This window comes from Paramisgurnus dabryanus, chromosome 24, assembly GCF_030506205.2.
Source record: "Paramisgurnus dabryanus chromosome 24, PD_genome_1.1, whole genome shotgun sequence".
NCBI classification, from domain to species: Eukaryota; Metazoa; Chordata; class Actinopteri; order Cypriniformes; family Cobitidae; genus Paramisgurnus; species Paramisgurnus dabryanus.
Window position 1 is genome coordinate 19,664,841 of NC_133360.1, and position 10,047 is coordinate 19,674,887.

The 10,047-nt window shown below is 38.2% G+C and overlaps 1 long non-coding RNA gene across 1 annotated transcript; it reads left to right on the forward strand.

Annotated features, from left to right (window-relative positions):
- The first annotated feature begins 1,633 nt into the window (after nt 1-1,633).
- LOC135741205 (uncharacterized) lies at nt 1,634-4,164 on the forward strand. Its single transcript, XR_010529372.2, has 5 exons — nt 1,634-2,697; nt 3,014-3,111; nt 3,252-3,372; nt 3,453-3,567; nt 3,705-4,164. It is a non-coding gene; the product is annotated as an uncharacterized lncRNA (long non-coding RNA).
- The last annotated feature ends 5,883 nt before the right edge of the window (nt 4,165-10,047 follow it).

Below are 10,047 nucleotides of genomic sequence, written 5' to 3' on the forward strand. Positions count from 1 at the left end.
GCTCCTCTTAAGTCTCCAGTCTCCTCCTGTCTTCAATCCATTCTCCACATGTGTGATTTCCTGCAATAATTGTGTTTATAGCACATTTAATACAGTACAATTTAAACCTGTTAAAATATAATGTAAGAGTGTACTACTCACCACTTAAAAGAGAACAATTCGCCTGTTGTTATGATTGGCTGCAAAGCGATCAATAACAACATCTACATCAATCTCTTTTGTTCTTCGTGAGCTGATTGCCAGCACAGCAAGATTGCTGGTTCGGACATCGCCACTTTTGTTTCTGAGGTAGGTTTTCAAACGCCGTAAGCAAGAAAAGCTCCTCTCACAAGCAGCTGTTGATACAGGCAGTGTCATGGAGATGCACACAAGTTTGTATAAATCAACGAAAGCCTCCTTGTATGGTCTTAATAGAATCAGCAAGTCATGGGTGCTGTTGAGAGAGACCCCATTTTGTTTTTTTCTGTCAATGAGTCGTTTTAGTTGATGTAGCTCTGCTGAAAGGTTGTCTTCTAATATGCCATAGTGCCTAAGCAAGGGGTTGAAGGGCATCTTGGTGCAGGAAGGTCTTGTGTTTGGGATTAATAGCTGCAACTCCTTTCATAACGTGGCAACTGTCAGCAGAGAAGCGCCTATTCAATTCACTGATTAAACGGTCAAGTACTGGGAAAAAACAGTGGATTTTGTAGTCTTCTGGTGTTTGCAGTATCTTTTTCCTTGTGTTGCTATTGCTGACATGAAACTGCTGCAGGTGGGAGGGCTGTATTATTTTTCTTTTTGCCTGTTGGTGCTGCATGTCAATGCCCACTCTCTCACACATGTCATTTGCACCCTGCCACAAATGGGTCCAAGTTTCACCTTTGCGTTTTTCTTTGAGTGTGTCAACCAGTACAAAGACCAGATCAATGGCGGATGCCAAATCTAAATCTGTGGCCTGTAGTTGGTCAGATAAAGTTTTTGTGAGCCCAAATATGTTCTCCAGCATGTAGATTTGCAAAACAAACTGTGCATCAATCAAGCCATTTAGTGATCTAGCCTCAATGGCTCTATGGCTATTTGTTTGATTGGTGACTTCCTCAAGTGTGGCTAAGATGCTAGGGAGGGTTTGCTTTATTGCCCAAAGACTATAGTACTGGCATGCCCATCTGGTATCTGACAGACGTTTTAATTCCACAGCTCTTTTAGTGGGCTCAAGTTCTGTTTGTTTCTGCATGAACACTTTGTGAGTTACTGAACCAGAAAAAAAGTTGTAAAGTAGCTGAACTGTGGCAAAGCAGTCAGCAACTGGTTTTACATTATGGACACAGTCAACTAAAACCAAGTTTAATCTGTGTGCATGGCAGTGGATGTACACTGCATGTGGGACTTCTCTGCGAAATTTTTCCTGAACACCGTTGTTGCAGCCAGACATGACAGATGCCCCGTCGTAACATTGTCCAACGCATGCATTTTTGTCTATATTGAATTTAGCCAATGCCCCTTTCACTGTCACAAGTAAAGACTCTGCATCCAAACCATCAGCAGGAACAAAATCAAGAAACTCTTCATAAATGTCATCATTGTGTATGTAGCGCAGAACAATAGATATCTGCTCTTTTTTGCTCACATCTTTTGTTTCATCCACACAGCAAAATCACCAGTGTTAAATTTTCAGGGATGGTGTTAAACACACAGTGTTGATGCTGTTTTAACACTATCTGGTAATAAAATAACACTGCCATTGCTAGGCCAGTGTTATATTCACGACAGTGTCAGTGTAAAACAAGGGTGTTATGAGATTTCACTCTGAGCGGTGTAAATCAAGCCACGCCTCCACTAAACATTTCCTGTCAGGGATTTTACCGCCATTTTCTTTCAGAGGAGAACTGAAGAGATCAGGTAAATCAGTCTCATAATATTCACATGGTTTGGCTAAATTAAACTGTTATTTCTCTGTCTGACTCTACGCAGCCATATGCCAAAAAAACTAAATAAGATATTTTTCCCATTTTATTTCCCCTTTGTTCGTTATTTGGTTCAGTTTAATCAGAGCTACCTTGTGTTACGTTGTTCCCTTGTTAGTTTAGTAAAAACTTAAACTGCTAGCTAAAAGTTTTAACCAATAAGGATAATATTAACAGGAGATATGAACGAAAGAATTGAACCATGATAAAACGCGACATGCACTACAAATTGAAGGTATGAAATTAAGTTAAATGAAAGCTCGTTTATTCACCATATGATGCTCGTTATACCGTGAGTTAACGAGGTCGTTTACATGCACGTGAGTGCACGGATATCGGTTAATTATTCAAATTACTGAAAAACACGGAGAAAACCGCAACCGCATCGTCATGTGTTTTTCTAAGATGTATGCAAACAGGGGAAATATCGCCAAACCAACAATTAATTTGACCAAAACCTCACAATATATCATCATTTGTATGCACAGATTGGATGCATTGTGTGTTGTAAGCTTTTCGTGGCGCTAGATGTCAGACAGATGCATATGGCAAATACATACGAAAGTGTAAAACGTGTATGGCGAACATTTGTTTTTCTGTCATTATAGATGCTAGTTTGGTGAAAGTTCACACTGAGGGCTTCAAATCATTCAGAAGAGATGCTGTTTTTAGGGCAGTTTATTAAAGAAGACCTGACATGGATGACTTCCAATGAGAAACGACTGCTAATACTTATATAAATTCATTACAGAAGGTAAGTTTATGTATTTATACATATAAATCATTTTATTTGACATAACTGAACAGTTAACCAATCTTTTTAGTATATGTAGTTTTATACATATTATGATTATTAATCTGGCAAGAAACTCACATGACCTGCTGCCAACTTTAATAAAAATATATTATCTTCTCATACATCGTTTTGCTATTGATATCATATTAAATAGCAATCAAATTGATTACTATTTTGAAAATGTATAAATGAAGATTCATATTGTCTTGAGTGCTGTTTTTAATATAAAAAGAATGTTGAGTTTTCAGAGTCTTTATTGTCATTTTTGTGATAGGACCCTACCAGACTATATTTGAATACGGCATACCCATGAATTCTGGAACTGTTATTCCTTAACCCAGTTTGGAGGATAAGAGCTTACCAACTAGTTATGTGAGTACACACAGTACATTAGTACTGTACACTGTCTCTAACATGATTTATTATACTGAGATGATTTTGATTCAAATAATGGTTAAAACTGCACCCTTTTTGGTATTTTCTTGACTCTTTTTGTCTTTGAAAATCTGCAGAAATATGCTGAGGTGATGTATTGCAAAATAGCCAACATACAACAATTAAAGGATAATTGCAGACTACATCCTGATGAAGATATGGGTGACCCTCTGTCTGGTCAACAGGAGTTTAAATATGGTAAGTGTACATGGGTTTGCTACTTTTACAGTTTTAAAGTTTAACTGTGTACTCATGGTGTTTAAATTCTGTTTTGCTAGGACGGGACAGTGATGTGGCAGCTCTTCCCTGGCTCATTCACCTCTTGCCTTCATTTGTGAAAGGAAGAAAGACTGGAGAGGGTCAATGTGCAACTGAAGCTACTGATTGTGCTGTGTAAGTTTTTTGGTACTTTGTTCTAATTATTTATTCAGCAGTTAGTTTGCTTGCATTGTTCACCCCATGTAAATACATACAAGTTCATAAATACACATCAGATACATTCATCAAATACACTCTTTTAAAACACTTAGGTGATGAGCATCAATCCATGCTTTGAGGGGTATGAATCAGCACAGCCCTGCCTGCTCTGTGTTGGGAACAGAAGTTGCATCCAGAATTTTTGCATCATTCTGGACCAAAAAGCCATTCCCTCCATGATGAAGACCACTGATGCAGCCTTCCACTACATCATGAGTAAAACAACTTAAGAACTAAATACCAGGTTGGAACGTATTTAAGAAAAATGAAACGTCTTTTGAATTGAAATGTCTGTTTTGTTATGGAAAAATCTTTAGTATTGTGAAGGATAAGCATTTCTGCCTGCCAGTAAGGTAATTGCAGTGTATTTTAATGTTCAAGTTTTGAGTAGGGTGGCTAATTTTTTTTAACTCATTTGATTTATTAAAGACCTTATAATAAGTGGTTTTCATGTCACTGCGCTGTGGTATAAGATAACTTTCATTATTCCATACTGAATTCTGCTTCTAATTGTAGCTGTGGTATTTAATTAAGCAGTGTTAAATGCAAAGTGTTGTGTGTATCAATGTAAACATTACATGTGATGTACTTTAATAAAAAGAGGTTTTGCAATATTTCTTGTCATTTGTCTTTTATAGAAACAACCCATTAGCAACAAAAGTGGCTACGAATCAGTATTTTAACACTTAACATTGTTGAATTCACATTACACTGGTGTTGACCTTAAATTAGGAGTGTTAATTTTTAACACTGTATTTCTGTGCCAACACCAGTGTAGTGTGGAAACAACAATGAATAGTGTTGAACAAAGGGTCAAATGTAACAATATTGAGTGTTAAATAACATATAATGAGTGTTGTTAAATTAACACTACACTTTTGACTAAATTAACACAGTGTAGTGTGGACACATATACACACTTTGCCAGTGTTAAATTTGACACCGTGGGTGTTATTTTAACACCAGTGATTTTGCTGTGCACCATTAAAGTAAAGTGCTCTCCTAGTTTAACTTCGTTACTAACCTGTTCTCTCAAAATGCAGGCCATTATATCAATTAACTCGTTCTGAATGTCATGATGGACATATTTTGCATTACCTGGCCCACTTGATAATTTTTTGGATACAGTGCTATCAAACTTCCCCAGCAGATGTAACATTTCAAGGAAATTACCTCTGTTGGTGGACTGTTCATCCTCTCGGTGGCCTCTCTGACCAATGGTTTGACAAGCTGTAAAGCGCAGTGACTCAACAACTGCTCGCATGTAGATCCTGTTTTCTTTAACAATTTTCTTATGCCCATCGTCATGGAGTTGCGTCAAAATCCTTGATCCGTTTTTCTCTCTCTCCTTAAATTCACACCACCCTTCCATTGCCACTTTGTGAGAAGCGCTGGCGTTATGTTGCGCCAGTTTCTCTCCTCCTTTTCTCCAGTTTTTAAACCCTTCCTGGGTGAAGCACTTTTCTGAGTGACCACCAGATCCATGCACACTGTGAAAAAAATGACGACACGCAAAACAAAAAGCCGCGTCTTTTGAGACAGAATATTCAAGCCACTGGTACTGTTTGAACCACGAGTAACTAAAACTCCTGGATGCTAGCTGCCCCTGCGATCCAAAAGAACGACGCGGGTATGCTTTAAGTTGAGGTTGTCTTGGTTTCTCGGCTGGGCCATGGCTTAAATCCCCCGTTAAATCCACTCCGCCACCAGGATTCTCACCATCCGTGCCCGCTGTAGAGCTCGATGAGGCGCCATTGTTTTCTATCTGCTCACCTGTCGCCCCCGCCTCGGAGGCTGCGAGTTGCTCCTCCTCCAATTCCTCGTTGTCCTCTGTTTCTATAAGCAAGCACGGCTCTTCATCCACGACAACGGGTATATTTTCAGTCCTTAAATTTCCGTCTGCTCTCATTTTTTTCTGAGGTATGACAAAGCGATCCATTTTCCGCTTGAAGCTAGCTTTGGCGTAGCAGCTCTAGCGGGCTCACAGCAGCGCCTTGAACGCAATGACGCAGCGACGTTCACGCATCACAGTGCATCGCAGTGATTTTTATGTTTATATATTTTTTATGTCGAAAAATATTATTCTTTATTATTGTTCTGCGTAGAGAAACATTTTTAAATATTTATCCGGGATATATATATATTAAATCAGGAAGAGGGTGGGGGGTCAAATGGGGGGTCAAGGCGTTTTTTGGGCGGGTCTTAAGACCCCTCAAGACCCCCCTTGGCGCCGCCACTGCTTTGGAATGCAGTGTTTGTGCTTTAGCACTTCTAAATCTACTGTGATAGTAACTATTTTAAACATTTGGGTCAGTTTTACAGATGGGGCTTTTTCTAGTCCCAGACTTTTGCAATGCCTTAATTTGAAAACATATTGCACTGACATATCTTGACATATATCAGTGCCATTGTTTTGTCTCAAGATGTACTCCAGTGTTGTTTTTGTAAGGTAGGTTTGTTTGTAAACTTTTTTTGTAAAAAATATCCTAATATAACTAGGGCCTAGTCATGGATTAATCTACAACCTGTTTGGGAAATTGCCCCTTTGTATGTACTGCATGTGCTGATTGTTGTAATAGTTATTGACTGTTGTTGAATTAATGTGTAGTTATTTAAATGAATTGATGATCTGAAAGCAGTGGTTTGCCTCAATATCACTAAACTTTTGTTTAAAACTATTTGCTTTTTATGCCAATGCAAATGTATTTTGTATTTAAAAAAGAAATAAATAACATTTGGATAATTATGGATGATTATTCTGGTTCCAGAAACATAATGAAATTGCTTTAGAGTTACATAATCCCATAATATAAGCATTAAAAAAGCATGTTGGAATTACAGATGAAAATCTAGTCCCCTTACATAATAAAATTACTTAAACATTACAAAATAAATGTGTTATAGTAAAGAGAAATAGCACTTTGAGTCAACATATTTATATTAGACTACTTGAAACAATTAAAATGTTTTGGTCTGACACATAAAAATTAAATGAGGAAAATTATGTTGGTTTAACACAATCGGATTATGTGGGACCGATGTACACATTAAAATTACGTAAATTGAAAGGATTTTTTTTTCAGTGTATAAAGCCTCACATGGGCCCAACCTTGCAATTTTGGCTGGGGACATTTGACCAAGACAAAAAAATGTACACAGGGTTTTCAAAATCTGGGGGTGAACTTACAGTATGCGCACACTCTTTTGATGACGAAAGGTCCTTCTTGTTGTGAAGCAACAATTCTACCCACTAAGCCACTATGTGGATATGGTAGAAACAATGCTTGAGAAAAGAGGATGAGAAAAGGAGGGCTACATGATATGTTTACAAAAGCAAATTGAGCAATACTTAACAATGGTACCGCATACAGTAGCCTATTATAAAAGTAAATGGAGTGAATTTTTATTTCATATTGCCATTTTACATTTTTCTAATTTCATTCAGCATCCAACCCATGTGTTGGTTTGATATGTTTTATCAAAACATACCCGCATCCAAAACATATCTCCATCCTGTACTAAATTGTTATTTTTCCCACATTTCATAACAGTAAATCCTTTTATTATTTCTGTACTCTAGAAAAGTCATCTCAGTGCCAAAGGAGTAAAACTCAAAATAATGAGGAATACAAATTAATAAGCTGGATTTCATATGGGAGTACTTTAGCAAGGCAACGCATCATTGAGATTTCTTTCCAGCATCAAGCTAAGTAACAAAACAAAACAAGTGTTTCGGCAGCATTCCAGGGAAACTGGGAAACACCATCATAAACGGCTGCCCTTGAGAAACTCTGATGGAAAATTACCCAGCGTTGAAAACTCCTGGAGGACCCCCGTTTCATGTGGAGCTGCTTCTTGTGCCAGTTCATTTTTAAAGCCATGTCTGTTTTTTAACACGTGTGATGTTTTTAATTTGTTTAGAATCAACTATAGCCTTCAAATAAAGACACAGTGAGGGGGTTATTAACCTAGAATCAGTTCAAATAGTTTGGTAAATTAATTTTATAATAGCCCAGAATTACATGTGCCAAAGCCAAACACTGTACAGATATATTTGGCATACCTGACCTAAACAGCTCTGCATTTCTGATTTTATCATGGCTAAAACATGTGAATACCCCCAGTTGGTAAGATTAATGGGTAACACTTTATTGCAATAGTCCACTTTAGACAATTTACTAATTATACTTTGCAACTACTCATCAACTGCCAATGTTTAGAGTATTAGGATGCTGTCTGCTTACTTTCTTCCAACACATTATTTTGATGCCTCCCCATTAGAAATTTTACTGACTATAAGTTTATTTGCAATTACATGTCAACCTATTCCACTAACCTTAACCTCTTCCCTAACCCTACCCCTTACAGCAGGGCTATTCAAATCTTACTCTGGAGGGCAGAGCACTACAGAGTTTAACTCCAACCCAAATCAAACTTACCCACCTGTGATTGTCTAGTGATTATGAAGACCTTGATTATTTTGCTCAGGTGTGTTTGATCAGGGTTGGAGCTTAACTCTGCAGTGCTCTGGCCCTCCAGGGTAAGATTTGTATAGCCCTGCCTTACAGTCTTATAATACTCTTATTAGAGTTAGTTGACATATAGGGCCCTATCTTGCACCCAGCGCAATTGACTTTGTCAGTGACGCATGTATCATTCGTATTTTGCACTGGCGCACAGCGGGTTTTTCCCTCCACAGACGCACGTTGGCAAACTAGGGAATTAACTTGCGCTCCCTAGGCGGTTCAGCGCAAAAAAAGAGGCGTTGTTTCGGCGCAAATCATCCCTGATGCTATTTTGCAGTTTCAAAAAACAATTGCGCCACTGACCAGAAAAAAAAAGTTTAAAGTCAGTGACGCGTTGCGCGTTGTTCATTATGCTATTTTAAGGGCGCATGCTTGACCATAATGTATAGCGTGCACAACGCGCATACACTTTGCATCTAATCTACACAGATGCAACAGTTATTTTTGCAATTCATAAATTGTTACACTTAAAAATATTAATACACGAGATAAGGGGAATCATAGTGGTGAGCATTGTGGTGATCGTTTTTATTTATTGTGTGGCTGCGTTAAAAAAATTCTCATGCAAATAACGATTAAAATATTTTCATAAGTTTGTTGTGTGGCTGTATTACGTTTATTTTATGTAAATAATAATTAAAATGTTTTCATAAGAAACCTTAATGTATATGAACTTGATTTGTAAGAGTACTTTGGGGTTGGACCTTGCTTGCGTTTCTTGGGTCCGATTTCAAAGCCCCCAAACCCTTTCAGCGGTAAGGGTGGACGCAGCGATGTCCTCTGCTGGCGTCAGGTCATGTGTAGGCAGATCCACCCATTACACGGCGTGCCCGATTTATGCTGGCAAGCTTGGGATTCCCCCGTCTCCTGACATCATTGTAGCGCTTGGCGCAATGATGGGGATGCCAGCTGATGAGACTGTGGCTATTTCCTCTCACGCCTGTTTAACCTACGCTGATTTGGACGGGTTTCTCCCATCCCCATACAAAACAACTTCTCTGTCTTTGACTGCTCTTACAAGAACGTCGGTCTCCTCGGTTGTGAACCACTCCTGGCGTGCGCCTGGTAAATCCGTCATAATAATAGCAACCCGCCATGGAACTTGCGCCCTTGCATTTAAAAGGAATGTTGGATAGCGTTCTGATTGGTTTATTTGACATTACGCCCAAACCACACCTATGAATAATGAACCTACTTCAGACCAACCCCTTATTGATTTGCGCCCGGCGCAAGAGTTATTTCTCACGCCGGGAAAATAGTAACAGCGCCCAAGATCCGCCCACAAACTCACTTGCGTGTTGCTTTTTTCACTTGCGTTTCAGATCGTTAAAATAGGGCCCATAGTTACAAATTACATTCTAAAAACGTATTAAAATATCGTTTTGTTGGGATATTCCTAGTGTGTATTGGGTTATTTCTATAAATTGGTCTCACGTCACAAGGCATTTTAATCTCTATGCTATGTTTTTTTTTTTGCTACAAGGTGTATTTAACCCTCTGGGGTCCGACCATTTTAGGACACTGGCAGAAGTTCTGACATGCTCTTACATTTGGTCTTTTTTCAGTTGCTTTAAAACATAATAATGGCAAGTGTCTCATAACACTGCGTTGAGCACAAACCGGGCTACAATATTATATGAGCTACATGTATGTACATGTTTGTATTTTTGAGAGAAATGTTTATGCATGGTTTTTGAAAAAGTTACATTTTTAAGTCACTGATATACGTCCACAAAACCCATACTAAACATGTTTTAACAAGACTTTTCTATACAGAATCTAGTAGTCTAGAGTTTTATCTTTAAAATGATGTGAAAATCATTCTGCCTATTCACTCACATAAAACAATATTTTGATTTAGAAATTGTAA